The 17,366-nt window shown below is 36.0% G+C and overlaps 1 protein-coding gene and 1 long non-coding RNA gene across 13 annotated transcripts in view; one reads left to right on the forward strand and one right to left on the reverse strand.

Moving 5' to 3' along the window:
- Positions 1–17,366, reverse strand: part of LOC126764053 (uncharacterized) — a 917,515-nt gene that overhangs the window by 464,653 nt on the left and 435,496 nt on the right. The gene's annotated exons all lie outside the window — the stretch shown is intronic.
- LOC126764313 (uncharacterized) overlaps positions 13,126–17,366 on the forward strand; it is a 44,990-nt gene continuing 40,749 nt past the window's right edge. Inside the window, exons 1-2 of one of the 3 annotated variants that reach the window (XR_007667926.1) lie at positions 13,126–13,181; positions 15,147–15,499. This is a non-coding gene — a long non-coding RNA (uncharacterized LOC126764313). Of the gene's footprint in view, positions 13,182–13,873; positions 14,139–15,140; positions 15,500–17,366 lie in introns of those variants that run through there. The other 2 variants (XR_007667923.1, XR_007667924.1) reach the window with 2 other exon arrangements.

Genomic DNA, 17,366 nt, shown 5'->3' on the forward strand with positions numbered 1-17,366 from the left:
TTTTGAAATACCATAGTGGTTATTACTTTAGTTCTCCTCACCTTCAGAGGTAATAAGAATGAAATGGTAATTTTAATTCTATTTCAAAATTTGCCCCTACCCAAAAGTTCGACCCAAATTGGGGGACATCAGAATTCGTTTCAGAGGTATGGTTCCTTCGGCAAAGTTTCTTATTTGGATCCCTAGAATGTGATTTTCATAGAGCAATGGGCAATTTTTTTGCCTCCTCACAAATCGACCCGGCCTAATATGTATATATATTAGGGTGATTCAAAAAATTATTTTGTTCCTAGACACCTCTGAGAAAGCCTCTCCAAATATGAGTTTTTAATTGTAACGGGAAGGTCCTCCGCCTAACGGTTTTCTATTTTTTCTTATTATCAGATAGAAAAATTTATATCTCGCTTCCAACTACTTGAAAAAATGTCTTGCTAATTAGATTTTGTAGGAAATTGAATGCTCTAACATATGGTCTCTTATGATTTTTTCGTAAAGCCAACCGTGTAAAAGATATTGAGTCACCCAATTTATTACTTAAAAACGAACTACTCTGTCCACGTTATGAAAACTTGTCTACAGATGTCGCCTTTTACTTTGGCATCGTTTTGTTTCTTGCACGTTTACGCCAATTTAAGGTTTGAATATTGGATACTGAGATGGTAGCGCAATCTATCGGTCAAACATTCCACAATTAGCAATTAATTATAAATGAAAAATTAATTTAAAAAAACATTTTCCAGTGAACCAAATTGTGAATCCAAACCATTCTCGAATCTCCTTGAACACACACAAAAAATTTCATCGAAATCGGTCCAGCCGTTTAGGAGCAGTTCAATTACAAACACACGGTCAGAAGATTTATATATGTATATAAAGATGTATATACATATGTATATAATTTTTTTTTTTTGCGGACTTATTCGTATGCCCCCGTATGCACTTTCGTAATTACAGGCGTCAATACCCTTTGTATATGTGCCTGGTCTGTATGTAATTGTTAAAATGGCACATCAAGTGCTAATTGAGCCCGATAGGGCTGCACTCCTACCTGTATGTAATGCGCTATAATATAAATAAAGGTATGAAGCTAAGGCAAAAAGAAATGTTTGCCAATGTAAATATATGTATATATTTGTTGTTGTACCGAACCGTTTAAGTATTAATAAATATCAAAAACTGTCGGATAATTATTATTAAATTTAAAATTTAAAATTCGATTATTTTATATTTAATGCTCCCCTATGGTGCATATATATTCAAGTATATTTATGTAATTATTGTATTGTTTTTGCGGTCTTTTGTTGTTGCGCGATACGAATCAAAAGAGAGTTCACCATGCGCAAGTGTTCACCTCTTTATGCAAATATGTTATTACAAATTTTTAACTTCGTATAATATAATACGGAGTCGTTTTTAGTTAATATGTATGTATGTTTGTTCGAATTGATTACTTCTCTTCTTTCTCTTCTTGTCTTTTTATTGTGCCTTTTGCTTATTTATTTTTGATATGCTGCTTGCTGTTTTGAGGAACAGAAGGAGTATTGCGGAAAATCTTGCAAGTAACACACGTAACACAGGGGTAAGCAAATAGGCAAATAGAAGATTTTTTTTTGTACTGTTTTATATATATAGATGATATATATAATTAAAATTTCCACGGTTTGTTCCGTTCAAACGGATTATCTTAAATATAAATCCGTTTGTTATCATACATATGTACATACATACAATAAATATAAATGAAAAACGATAAACTTACTTTATCTCGCCTCCAAGGGTTTTGGGGGAAAGTAAGATTTTGTAAAAATAAATTTATGCCTGTGTGCTCCGGTTTTCCCGTCCTGTTGTCCCGCGCCTGTGTGTTCCGGTTTTCCTTTTGTGTGTTGTTATAATGTTGAATTAATGTTTTTTGCCCGATCGCGCCCGAATTATGTATTAGATTAATCAGATTTGTATAACGCGGCGCGCTCGTTTGATTCAGATTTCTTACTTTTTATGTAATTTGTTTAAAAAACTTATTTTTCGTTTTTTTATACTTTTTCACATGAACATATAATTATATACATATATTCATGTAATTACATACGTATATACATATATGTTATTGTTTTAAAAATGGATTTCGTTTTGAGTATGTGTATATGATAATTTTTCTTTTTATCTTCTTTTTGTCACAGCAAAGCGCTTAACTTTTTACTTCGCTTTAATTTAGCTTCATTCTTTTTATTTCGCTTTTTATATGTTTTAATGTCACTACACTCTTTATGTTTTTGTTTTAATTTTAAATTTGATTTTTTTTCCTTTAGTGCCTTTATGTTGGAAGGACCATGTATTTTCCGATTAGTTACCTCGCACTCACCGTTCTTAATGTTAGCAAAAAAGATACAACACAACAATTCCGCAAAAATTTCACAATTTTGTTCTATTACACAGGAGTTTAAACTACAATTTTAGAGTTTAGAGCTTTTATACAAAATTTTTGATACGAATATTTTTTCTTTTAAAAACTGGATATTCGCAAAAGGTTATCGTTGGAGCTCGAGGTGAATCGCACGGCTTTCGTTCGGATCGCAAGAAAAAGAAAAAGTGACGAAGTAGTTTCTCACTGCAGTGAGTAATGTAGTTATGTGTGATGTGGATTGTGGGTGGTGTCGAGATGAGTGTGGTGAATGAAGCGTGTTAGTGACGTACATATATTTTAATGTGGTGAGTGTAGAGTGTTCTGGATGCGGGATTATTGCTGTGGTTAGGTGTTCGGTGTTGGTTATATGTTGTGTGGGGCAGGAGACTGAAGCTCATTTAGCCAGTCATATATCATCTCTCATAATAAAATAAAAAAATTCCTTTGAAGAAACTTCGAAGGGAGATGCTGATAAGCGATTTATGGTGTAAGGGCCATTCAAGAAAGATACAAAATTTGGGGAATCGCCCAGCAATCGATCGCGTCTCATTTGGACGGAAAGAAATTAAAGAGCAATAATCCAAGAAGAATATCACAAATTCACTAAAGAATATACTTATAGCCCTCGGTCATATAACAAAATCAGATGTAAAAGAAAAAGGAAAATAGTATTAACCACATCAAGCAATTACAAGAAAAAATACAATAAAACTTCAAGTGATATTGATGTATCAGCAAAAATTCCAGTAAAAAAGTATTACCGAAATTTTCTTTGAGCTCCCAGTGTCGAGGCTCAGCACGAAGTTTTCGCTCATCAGTGTTTCAAATAAATTGTATACTCTTGCACCATGTTCCTACAAAGTATATAAGTTCTTTTTTTCACCTAGCGGTTGTAAGTTTAAGTTATCTCAATGAAAATTACAGAGCGTGTTTTATTTATAACTGCATATTTTTGTGCCTAAAATGGGTAAAGTTGGGCGAAAACTTCACCTTTTTGAACATCCGGCTGACTTTGCTCCATATAATTAGTGATTGCTTGTGAGGTACCTTAATGAAACTCAGGGAACATGTTTTTAGTATGTAGCATGTTAATAGTACTATTGTAGTATTATGGTATTGGCGAAAATAGATAAAGTCCGTTCGTCAACACACCAATTCCCGTATACTACATATAATAATTTTCCTTTTTTAACAAGCCTTTTGCCAAATTTGTCAGTGAATTATATATAGTATATGTAAATATAATATTCCTTAGATTCCGATCCTCTGGTTGACATTTTACACCTTAAGGTATTTCCCTGGCTTTAATTTCTGCAAGTTGCAAGAGTATAACATCTTCGGTTGCAGCCGCACTTAGTACTCATTTAATAAATTTTATAATATGGAATCGAGAATAGCAGGGTAAGTAAATTGAATTTTTGTAAGTATGAGTTCGAGTTATATCCCTTTCGATTAATGTTACGATAGTATTTATTTATTGAATTAGCTATTTAGTGGTTTTTTCGTATAGAAGCGCAAGTTTCTTGCCTAGCCTCGTTCTTTATCAGAAGGTACTTCGCTTTCCATGATATGTAAATTTTGCCTTGATAAAGGGTCAGGAACCAAATATTCTTTCTTATGGTGAATTTATTTAGGAACTTCTGTGCTATGTATATGCACAACGAATTGCTACATACTTGGTTTCGGTATGAGTGTCCGATCTCTTTCCGTTGCATCTAATTGAAATTTGTATGAACCGACCAGCAAAGAATTTGCTGTTAGCGCAAATTCGCTGACTCTTGCTATGCGCTAACCTTCTTGATGCGGAGGAGCTACGCGTTAGCTAACATCTGGAATATCACACTCATTTCTTATACTCAAAAATTTGCTTTTGACCATTTTTAGCACGAGGCTCCAGGATAGCAAAAGTATCACTTAAAACTAATCGAGATAGATATAGGGTTATATATATAAATGATCAGAATGACGAGAAAAGTTGAAATCCGTTTGACTGTCTGTCCGCCCGAACGTGCAAGCTGCTTGAGTAAAAATTGAGATATTTTCATGAAACTTGGTATACAGGTTCCTTAGTACGGTCACGCCCATAAATCGCCATTAACCGAAAACATATAAAGTACTATAACTAAGCACTAAATTACGATATAAAGCTGTAATTTGGTACAGAGGATCGCAGTAGCAAAGGGCACCTGTGGGCAAAATTTTTTGAAAAGCTTATAAGAACTTCTACCGAGAGCGTGAAAATGGATGAAATCGGAGGATAACCCTGCTCACTCCCCATATAACGGTACTGTTAAAAACTACTAAACGCGCGATAAATCAGTAACTAAATACCTCAGAGGCATCCCTTTTTACCTATGACATGGTATCATAAGGTTTTTATAAGAGCTGGTGTGGAATTGGACATTGGGAGTGGCACCGCCCACTTTTAGGCGAAATCCCATATCTCGGGATTCGATTAACCGATTTCCACTCGATTCGTTCAGTTTCCAGTACACAAATCATGAAGGAATTAATAACGGGATAAAACTTTGAACCACTAATCCCTTTAGTGTATGCCACCTTATAACCAAAAGTTGTTCAAATCCAACAAAACCTGTTCAGGTCTCCAGGTACCGAATATTTGGAACCCAGTACCGTAAAATGTTCGGTTGCACCCGAACTTAGCCCTTCTTTACATGTTTAAGACTATCTTGTGTCAATTCAAAGCTGTGTATATCGGAATGTTTATGGGAGTATTTTGTGAGTTGATCTCATTCACGATTCCTATCAGATGCACCTCGATTTGGTGAACTCATACCGAAATGACTGATTGCTAAATTCCTAATGACAATGAAATGATCCACGATAGAAATCAATGCTTCATTGTACATTGTGTCACTGAATCGTCAAACCGCACCTTGTGCTATGTCGATAGAATATATATCATCAGTCATCGAATCTTTGTAACTATCCTACATCATTTGTGATCGAGCACAGCAGACATTAGAAAAATGGGTGTTCCTTTGCAACATAGTGCTTCTTCAGCAAGTATACTGTCCTAATGACTGGCATCTTATAGCAGGATTAGTGCAAAGTATGCATATTTTTACTTTGGAAAGTGCTGCCCATTTACTTTACGTTAATTTTAAAATGTTAATGGTCTGGGGGTACTTATAAACAGCCGGCGCTGATAAAAGCACTATCACATCAATTGATATGGTTTGCTTATGAAGCACCAAAATGAACCGACTTTTTTAATCGATACTGTGATGTTTATTTGATTGAGAGGTGACACCTGGCGGGGATAACTGATTGCGTGATAGAACTTATACATGAAAAGTAAGGAAGGGCTAATTTCGGGTATAACCGAACATTTTATACTCTTGCAACTTGCAGAAACAAAGGCAGGGAAATACTTTAAGGTGTAAAACCAATCGTATATAGTAAAGTCAGCCGGACGTTCGAATATCCTGATATTAGTTATATAGGAGATAGGGCATATTTTCGTTTAAATTTATATATTTTAGGCACAAAGATACACTGTTATGAGTAAAACACGCTCTCTTATTTTCGAAAATCTTTATATTAAGTATATGGGAGCTAATTGAAGTACTGGTCCAATTCAACCCTTTTTTGACATACAGGCATGCCATTATAAGAGAGGAATTATTCGATCGACCACAACACGCGCGGGATAGGATAGATACCGAGAGTTGAAGAGGCAAGCGAGACGCATTTGCAGACAGAAGAAGAAACACGCCGAAATGCGTGAGTATGAAGAGCTTGATAAGCTGGCCGACAGAGGTAATGCTCCACAATTCTACGAAAAAATGAGACGGTTTACAGAAGGTTTCAAGACTGGTTTCAAGAGCATACTCTTGTAGAACCCCCAAATGTGATCTAGTCGCCGATGCCCAGAGCATATTCAAATTATGGAGGGAACACTTCTCCAGCCTGTTGAATGGCAGTGAACGTACAACACCAGGAGAAGGCGAACCCGATTCCCTAATCAATGGCGATGGAGCAGACGTTCCATTGCCCGACCATGAAGAAGTTCGAATAGCAATTACCCGCCTGAAGAACAACAAAGCAGCGGGGGTCGATGGATTGCCTTCGAGCTATTCGAACACGGCGGCGAAGAACTGATAAGGAGCAGGCATCAGCTTCTTTGTAAAATATGGTCGGACGAAAGCATGTCCAACGATTAGAATTTAAGTGTGTTCTGCCCAATCCATGAAAAGGGAGACCCCACAATCTGCGCCAACTACCGTGGGATAAGCCGCCTCAATATCTATTCGAGCGTATTGTGTGAAAGATTAAAGCCCACCGTCAACAAACTGAAAGGACCTTATCAGTGTGGCTTTAGACCTTTGCAAATCAAGAACTGAACAGATATTCACCATGCGCCAAATCATGGAAAAGACCCGTGAAAGGAGAATTGACACACCCCACCACTTCGTCGATTTCAAAGCTGCTTTCGACAGCACGAAAATGAGCTGCCTTTATGCCGCGAAGTCTGAATTGGGTATTACCGCAAAACTAATACGGCTGTGTAAGCTAACGTTGAGCAACACTAAAGGCTCCGTCAAGATCGGGAAGGACCTCTTCGAGCCATTCGATACTGAACGAGGTTTCACACATATCATCGGCCCCAACACCCTCGCCGTGAATGAGGGCAATACGAAATATCTCCTGTCATTAAACAAACAGTCGTCGCACTCGCGCCTTGACTTTCACGTCACTGTTGACAGTCATAACTTTGAAGTTGTAGATAATTTCGTCTATCTTGGAACCAGCGTAAACACCACCAACAATATTTTGCCAGCAGGTGGTACTTCGGACTGAGTAGGCAATTGAGAAGTAATGTCCTCTCTCGACGAACAAAAACCAAACTCTATAAGTCACTTATAATTCCCGTCTTGCTATATGGTGCAGACGCTTGGACGATGACAACAACTGATGAGTCGACGTTGCGAGTTTTCGAGAGAAAAGTTCTGCGAAAGATTTATAGTCCTTTGCGCCTTGGTCACGGCGAATATCGCATTCGATGGAACGATGAGCTAGATGAGATATACGACGACATTGACATAGTTCAGCGAATTAAAAGACAGCGGCTACGCTGGCTAGGTCATGTTGTCCGAATGGACGAAAACACTCCAGCTCTGAAAGTATTCGACGCTGTACCCGCCGGGGGAAGCAGAGGAAGAGGAAGACCTCCACTCCGTTGGAAGGACCAAGTGGAGAAAGACCTGGCTACGCTTGGAATATCCAATTGGCGCCACGTAGCGAAAAGAAGAAACGACTGGCGCGCTGTTGTTAACTCGGCTATAATCGCGTAAGCGGTGTCTACGCCAGTAAAGAAGAATAAGATTAGTCAATCGGTTTGAATGTTCGCGAAGCTTAGAAATATATCTCATTCTGCTGTCCTCTATCTCCTTCTTTACGATAGCAATATCAAGATCTTTATGACTGTTTGTGTAACGCATGTACCATGGTGCACCCGTGATTGTTCTAAGCATTTTAGATTGAAACCTTTGTATTATATCAATGTTGGTTGCACAGGTTGTACCCCACAGTGCATACATCCAAAACGGTTTTATGATTTCATTGTATAACAGGACTTTGTTGCCTAGGCTAAGTTTAGAATTTTTGTTTAAAAGCCAATTTGAATTTGCTGCTTTTAACTTCATGCAAGTTATTTTACTCGCTATATTTTTTCGCCACCTGAGCCCTCGGTCCAGGTGAAGCCCAAGGTAAGTTACTTCATTTGTTTGCGGTACTAGGACATTTTTTATTTTAATTGTCCTACACGTTTCTGGTCTTAGCAAGAATGTAATATGGTTGCATTTCTTATAGATTATATATATTTATTTATACGCCAGTTGGCTAGTCATTCTTCCGCAAAAGTTAAGTGCTGCTCTAATACTCTTGAGAACAACGTTATAGCAATATTTGTTAACTCAATTAGCTTTTTTGGAGTAATATTATCGTGTCCTGATACCTTTTTCGGATTTTCTTATGTGATTCTAGTAACTTCAGAAGTAGAAGTCCTAATAGACACAAGCGACTCGTTTGAGCAAAGGTTGAAATACCTCCCAATTACCATTCAACTGTCATAGAGCCATGTTGGAATCTACTGCTGGCTTAAAATACTTTTGGGCTTTCCAAAGAGAGTTTTGTTTGCTAGATATCACATAATTTCCTTATAACATTTTCAGTGTTGCGTTTTTCCTCGCGTTTAAGCGCTTTTTTTTAACTTTCGTACAGCAGATTTCAGTTGAAGCACAGTTGAAGGGGAGCGAGTTAACTGCTCTAGTCTAGCTCGACTTGTCTTATCTACAAGTTTTTCTATTTCATTATTAGTGATCTAATCTCTAAAACCAATTGGTTTAATGTTTCTTTTTGGTGTTACCAATACATCTGCGTTAGTTATTACATCATAAAATTCTCTTATACATTCATCAGTGTCTCTTCCTATATTTATTTTGCAATCAATATTGATGTGGCTGCTGATTTATTTTCTATACTTCAACCAGTTAGTTTTATAAGATGTTGGAGAAACTTTTGGCTAAAATATCATGGGCTGTTCGTATAATTTTATTAGTACAGGTGAATGATCAGATGATAAGTATGTGCATGTATCAGCTGTCATTAGCGATCTATCTATATTTTTTACTACTGCAAAATCTATTATGTCTGGTATTTTTATACCCTGAACAGGGTATATTAAGTATGTCACGAAGTTTGCAACACCCAGAAGGAAGCGTCGGAGAGTCTATAAAGTATATATATAAATGATCAGTATGTTGAGCTGAGTCGATTTAGCCATATCCGTCTGTCTGTCTGTCCGTCTGTCTGTATATATACGAACTAGTCCCTTAGTTTTTAAGATATCGTTTTAATAATTTTCACATTTGACAATGCATCTTCACAAAAGTTGGCAGAGCTATGCATCAACTGTGTATCCACTGGACAAGAGATGTGAAAGCAAATTCAATTGTGTGTATTGTTAACGACGCCATCACTCATTGCTTCACATAACCAATATCCAGAATATGAAACAAAATCATAAAATATCTTAGTTCCTCCAAACGCGGATATTAGAATAGATGCACGAGTCATCGTTTCGCGGTAGCACACAAATTTTCTTCCAAGGTATGAAGTAAATAAAAAAAAGCAGTGGAAAAAATGTTCATGTCTCAAATTAGCAGATTCCAAATGTCATACCCCATCACTGCACTATTATGAGTAAAACATGTTAGCTCATTTTCATTGTGATAACTCACATATTAGCCGATATATACGATACAAAGTCACCCGGAAGTTCGATTATCTTTATTTTAGATACTTATATGGAGACTAAGGGAAGTTCAACACATTTTTGACATACAGACATATCATTGTCAGACAAGAACTATCCCTGAATTTCATTTATATACATATATCTATGTATCTCAGACATATATATTCATATGTGTCGCAGACATTAACCGATATTTTCTAACAAAAGTCAACTGGTACAGTGGTTTAAATATTCGGCACTAAGGGACGTGGACAGTTTTTGTTGTATTTGAACAATTTTGGGTCATGAGGTGGCATACACCAAGGGCATTATTCGAACAAAATTCAATCCCGTTATATTAATTGCTTCTTAATTTGCATAGTGGAAACTGAACGAATTAAATGGATTTTAAAATTGTGTTATATTGGATATATATATTTTCACAAGGTGTCATAACAATATGAAAAAAATGCCACTTACCAAATTTCGGTCAGTCAGATCCCGAGATAGGAGATTTCACCAAAAAGTAGGGGGTGCCACGCCCATCGTCCAATTTTCACACCGGTTCCCATAAAGCTTTCTCACCCCATCCCGGAGGAAAATGTTTACGTCTCTGACGGATTTAGTTATTGATTCATCGCGCTCTTAGTAGTTTTTAACAGTATCGTTATATGAAGAGTGAGCGGAGTTAACCTCCGATTTTACACTGTCGGTAGAAATTCTTCTAAGATTTGTACTCAGCAAATTTGGTTGTTGCAGCTTAAGCAGTTTAGAAGATATTATTTAAACTCCTGTGCCAAATATGAGTTTTATATCTCAATTAGGTGTTTAGTTATGGCACTTTATATGTTTCCGGTTAATGGCGATTTGTGGGCGTGGTCCAATTACGCCCAACTACGAACTCGAACTTTTATTGTACTATGAAACCTGCATATCAAGTTTCGTCAAAATGTTTCACTTTTACAGTCAAACGGATTTCAATGTTTCTGTAATACTTATTGCAAGAGTATAAAAAACTCTTGGACTGCATTGAGGTTCATAGACCTTATCACATAACTATTGTTGCAAAATTATGTGTACATACAACTTTGATCTCATCAATCCAGCTGGAGTAACTAACCAAGAAGACCTTCAGAAGGAATGAATAAATTTCATAGAAAAATTGTGCTTAACAGAAACCGTGCGGACTTCTGGATGGATAGGATAGGAATGTATGAATTCACAATACTTAGTTTATGTGATACTTCAGAAAGAACATATGCAGAAGTGTACATAAACAAGTAAAGCAAAGCTAAATTCAGGTCTGAAAAGGTAGGAACGGCCAAGGTAGAGTGTAACCGAACATTTCACACTCTTACATGAATCAAAGCCGGGAAAATACCTTTAGGTGTTAGCAATACTTAATATACATTTCATACTCCAGCACAAGACATAATGCCACTCTTCAGACTAAGTTACGTGTGTTCGGGAAAAGTTCAGGTGAATTTCTTTTCGCAACTAGTTAAGTGGTGGTGGTTTCCATAGTTTCAGCCTTTTTAAATATTCAGTTTCCACCAGCTTAAACCCAGTTTTTTCTTATATTTTGTGGTAGGAGTCGTCAAGAATAGAAGTCTTTGAAGTTATTTCCATATTTTTCTTTATTTGAACGAAAATCTTTTTAGATGTCCTTTAATTTTTTGCACCTTGTACGCTCTATTTTACTGTTAGAGAGAGGAGGGAACCTGTCAATTTACAAGCAATAAAATAAGTACGAATTTACTTGCAATATAAAAATAGTGAAAAGCAATTAAAAGTGATCGAAAGTGAGTTTCTGTGGTCCCGCCTCCCTTTAGTGTACATATCCTCTAAACCAATAAAGATACAACAGCTTAGTTAAGAGCTCCTGCCGACTTTAAAGGAACACCGCCTACAATCGAGACTCGACCGAACCATTTGAACTAAATTTGGTACGTGACATTCCCCTAATAATTAGAGCATGAAAATGGGCGAAATCCTACTAAAGAATTTTAAGTTCCATTGGAAACTTTATAAAAATCAAGAATCAGTTAATATGTCAGGAAAAACTTTGCACAAATAGGGTATTTGAGTTGTGCCGCGTTATCTGCCCTAGTTTTTCATATGTATTTATTTAGTACTTATCTATATAAACAAAAGCAAATCATTCAAGTGACGAAAGAAAGAACTATTAAACAAAGAAGAGATGGATTCAGAAAAAAAGTTACACTCATTCATTAGACACTGAGCACTCTTTCCTTTAGTTTCCTTATATAAAATGTTAAAGCATTCATTTGCTTCTTAACATTTCGCTGAAACTTTGTTGAGCGTTCTTTTGTCAGTTGTTTTCTTGAAAACAAAAATATTCTTTTTAATGGCTCTGGCCAGCTGAAAAATATCCGCGGATGCAGAAAAGCTTTCTTGTCTTAACTTCTTAACTTTTTTCATAAAACGCTTTAAGAATCTATATCTACCGGTATTCTCTTCCGGTAGAGAACCTTCCGACACAGCTGGCTGAAACCACTTCACGAATAGCATTTTCTTTTTTTTTATTTGTGCGTACAGTTGCTTCAATGCATTTTCTTTAACGAGAGCAGAGCTACATTTTATGGCTTTGTTACAAGTATATTAAAACTAATTGGTGCGCCAATTAGATGCCCACTTAGTAATTACGTTGACTGCTGTCTGCACTCGTCAAGTAGATACTGAAGTTGACTCTCCAACTGCTAACAAAGCTGTGTCATCCGTAAATGTCGCAGTCATATAACTTGAGTCAGATGGGAGGTCACTGGTAAAAAGAAAATAAAGCATTGGTCCCAACACGCTTCCCTGGGGAATACCCGCTTCTATCGGTTGCAAGTTTGAATATTAATCCCCTTTTCATGCGGAAGTATTTATCTTTTAAGTAGGAAGAAATTACTTCGCAATATTGCTTGGGTAGCATGTATTTCAATTTGAGCAGCAGACCCGGATGCCAAAATTTTGTCAAAAGCTTGAAACGTCCAAGAAAGCAGCTGTACAAAAGGTCTTTTTATCAATTTTATTTTCAACGAAATTAACGATTCGGTGTACCTGGTCAATTGTTGAATGGTGGTCACGGAAGCCAAATTGATGTGTTGGTATGAGGTGTTTATGAACGATTATTGGTTTGAGCTTGTTTATGAGTATATTCTCAAAGATTTTAGATAAAGCTGGCAGCAGCGATATTGGTCTATATGATGTAAAATCGTGTACTGGTTTACCCGACTTAGGTATCATTATGACTGGCTAAATGAGCACCTGACCCCCCTCTTAATATAATACATCTACACCCCACACATACACACCATATGCAACACGTCATCTTTCATCCCACACACACCAACTCATCAACATCTACACCACACCTTTCACACCACACACGAGGCCACCAAACACAATCAACAAAAGGGACTGGCGGACGGCGCCAGCCTCTCTTTCTCGATCAATCCGTGCGCCTACACGTACATATCTGATAACCGCAAACGTTCCAACGCTTAAACCAAGGTGAGTGCCGGTAATTTGTTTTGTGAGTAACATAATTTTCTATTGGTCCTTCCAGCCGTACCGGACGGCACTAGTGGCGACATAAATTTAAAAATAAAATAAAATATAATTAATCACGGTGACGCCGCTACATATATAGCGACAACTTTGCATTTTTTTTGCTGTTCATCGGATCAGAGTCCCATACTTTTGATCACTGATTCTTATGTAAAATTTAACGAGGAATCGCATGGGAAAGTCAATTTTGAAAAAAAGTTGGTGGAAAAGCACAAAAAATGGGATTTTTGAAAAAAGTTGTTTTTTTTTGGATTATGAGCGACAACTTTGAATTTTTTTGCTGTTCATGGGATCAGAGCCCCATATTTTTGAACACTGATTCTTATGTAAAATTGAACAAGAAATCGAATGAAAAAGTCAATTTTGAAAAAAAATTGGGGGAAAAGCACAAAAAACGGGTTTTTGGAAGAAAAATGTTTTTTTTGGATTTTGAAAATTTTTTTGGAGTTTGAAAATATGTTTATCAGAAAGCAGAGATTTTTTTACATAAAATTGGATAACTGCAACATTTTTTTCACTCAATTTTGAGGTCGTTAAAAGATAAAAGAAATTGTCATTTTTTTGTTTGATCTCAATTTGAATTGCGCGATAAAAAACAATGGAGCAACTTTGACCACTAAAAAGTTTACAGATATTCTTATTTTAGTCTATATTATGATATTCTAAAGTTTCGTCAAAATCGGAGAACCACGGGTACAAAACCATGTCGCCAATTGATGGAATGGCCCATATATACATAACACATAAAAAGTGAACAAACGTGCGGTGACAAAAAAAAATCAAAAAAGAAGACAAGTACGGTGGTTTATACATACATACATACATAGTATAAGTGAAAAGTGGTAACGCTGTGATTAAAGTGACGAAAATCAAAGCACAAATAAAACACAACAAAAACAAGTAAGGAAGGGCTAAGTTCGGGTGTCACCGAACATTTTATACTCTCGCATGGTAAAGTGATAATCGAGATTTCATTATCCGTCATTTACATATTTTTCAAATACCTTATTTTTGTAAAGTTTTATTCCGCTATCATCATTGGTTCCTAATGTTTATACTCGTATTATACAGAGAAGGCATCAGATGGAATTCAAAATAGCGTTATATTGGAAGAAGGCGTGGTTGTGAATCGATTTCACCCATATTTCGTACATGTCATCAGGGTGTTAAGAAAATATTGTATACCAAATTTCATTGAAATCGGTCTAGTAGTTCCTGAGATATGGTTTTTGGTCCATAAGTGGGCGACGCCACACCCATTTTCAATTTAAAAAAAAAAGCCTGGGTGCAGCTTCCTTCTGCCATTTCTTCCGTAAAATTTAGTGTTTCTGACGTTTTTTGTTAGTCGGTTAACACACTTTTAGTGATTTTCAACATAACCTTTGTATGGGAGGTGGGCGTGGTTATTATCAGATTTCTTCCATTTTTGAACTGTATATGGAAATACCTGAAGGAAACGACTCTATAGATTTTGGTTGACATAGCTGTAGTAGTTTCCGAGATATGTACAAAAAACTTAGTAGGGGGCGGGGCCACACCCACTTTTCCAAAAAAAATTACGTCCAAATATGTCCCTCCCTAATGCGATCCTTTGTGCCAAATTTCACTTTAATATCTTTATTTATGGCTTAGTTATGACACTTTGTAGGTTTTCGGTTTCCGCCATTTTGTGGGCGTGGCAGTGGGCCGATTTTACCCATCTTCGAACTTAACCTTCTTATGGAGCCAAGGAATACGTGTACCAAGTTTCATCATGATATCTCAATTTTTACTGAAGTTACAGCTTGCACGGACGGACGGACGGAGACGGACGGGCGGACGGACAGACAGACATCCGGATTTCAACTCTACTCGTCACCCTGATCACTTTGGTATATATAACCCTATATCTGACTGTTTTAGTTTTAGGGCTTACAAACAACCGTTATGTGAACAAAACTATAATACTCTCGTTAGCAACATTGTTGCGAGAGTATAAAAAGGGGTTCTAAACCGTACAAGTGAGGTGAAAAGAAAAAAAACCAAAAAAAATAATCATAATTGTGCTGTGTAAATAAAAGTGAAGTATTGGGTGAAATAACGCACAAACAAGAAAAAAATAGAAAAAACCACAAAGCCACCAGAGAATCACCGCAGAAACAAGCAGCACAAGGATAGGAGAAAGAAGCACTCCACAAGCACAGGCACAAGCGTAGACACAGGCAAATACACATAGACACACACACTCATATTATCCTCAAAAGCCCCTGGCGGAAATCAAAGTGAGTAGTATCGTCTCCTTTCATTTTTAATATATCATATTCATATGTATTGTTTAAAATCTAAAACATACTAAAACAAGGTTTACGGTACAGACCAAAATCCCGCTCGAAAAATAAGTGGAAACCGTTACCAAACTGTTTTCGGTGTTTGGTTTATTTTCCGGTTAAAACCGAAAACCGCTAACAAAGCAGTTTGGTACTGTATATAACGGATTAGTGATTGCCGGTAAATGCTTACCGTTGTGTCATAACACAAACCAACCTCGAAAAAATATATATAAAACTTCAAGTATTTACTTGCGAAATTTCCAGCAAGACTCCCTTATACTTCACCGAGTATAAGCAGGATTGCTTAAAATAAGCTACGGCAATCGGAAAAAAAACAACAAACAACAAACAAATTTAATACCATACATACATATGTTCATATACATATTTCACGTATGGATATTTGTAAAAACATATAAAGAGCATAACTGGCTCGTTTACTACTCAAATCATATGCATATATACATATTTCAAAATATCTACATTTAATACATACATACATATATTCTAAAGTCAGAATATCATTCTATTTTCTTTTCGCGGCCTCTTCTCACTGCGTACATATATACAAACTTCTGTATATGCGGCGCAGTTATACAAATTATATACGAGTACTTACTAACAAGTGAATTTGCGAAAATCACCGTCGGTTAATTCTCTTTTCGTGGTTGTTTCGTAAGAAAATATATACATATATATACATGCGTACATATATATGCACATACGGGCGCATATAAATACATTCATTCAATATACTGGAAGAAATATCCAATCGACATTGGGTACAAATTAAATAAAAATAACTATAACAAAAAAGGATTTTATAAAATACAAAGTTGTACATAAGTATATTGTCACATATGTATGTAGATACGCTCACTGCTTCCAAGTCCACATTGGTATATATTCCGCGAAACCCCTTGGTTTTCGTCTAACAAAACCAAGCAGGATTGCGTATAAACTATATTCAAAGTCCACATTGGCATATTCCCGCACTACCCCTTGATTTTTGATCAACAAAAACTATGTACATACATACATACATGCATATGTACAAAGTGCAGTGATCTCTAATACGAGCGCTCATTAGCACATAATAAATAAAATATCCACCTATAGGTATACCCTATAGGACATTTGCACATAAAGCATATATAAAAGAAATATACGCAGAAAAATAAAATACTTAAAATAATTTCCGGTCATTTAAAAAAAAAAAATAATAATAATCATTAAATCAAATTTAAGTGATTAATTATTTATTTCATTTTAAAACTCTTATTAACTTAAAAGAGTTCGCGATTACTATCAAATACGTTTTATCCTTATTCAATATACATATACGAAAATATTTTGAAATCTCGGTTTGTTAAAAAGCCATTGGGTTTATTGATTCTTTTTTTTTGAAACTCTTACATTCAAAGAGTCTTCTATTCGACATTTTACTTTTGTGGGAGCAATTGCTCTCATCGCGAAGAAAGTGCCCAACGTGGCAGCAAATGAAAGAATTTCTTACTACCCAATATGAAATTGCAGAAAGTGTAGATTAAAAACTAGTCAGAAGGAAAAACGTTCAAAATGACCTCAATAGAAGCTTCAATAGACCCTAAGCAAGTAGTCACAATAATTTAATTAGAAGCTTTTTTAAACATCAATCGTTCACTTCTGAACAATATAAGAAAACGTCATACGAACTTTGTAAAGAAGGTCACAAGCTAAAATCATGCGAAAAATTCAAAAAAATGAATGTTAGCGATCGAAAAAATTTCGTAAGAACGAAAAAATTATGTACCATCTCTGTCACATGCGCATACGCTTA

The sequence above is a fragment of the Bactrocera neohumeralis genome, unplaced genomic scaffold (assembly GCF_024586455.1).
Source record: "Bactrocera neohumeralis isolate Rockhampton unplaced genomic scaffold, APGP_CSIRO_Bneo_wtdbg2-racon-allhic-juicebox.fasta_v2 cluster09, whole genome shotgun sequence".
NCBI classification, from domain to species: Eukaryota; Metazoa; Arthropoda; class Insecta; order Diptera; family Tephritidae; genus Bactrocera; species Bactrocera neohumeralis.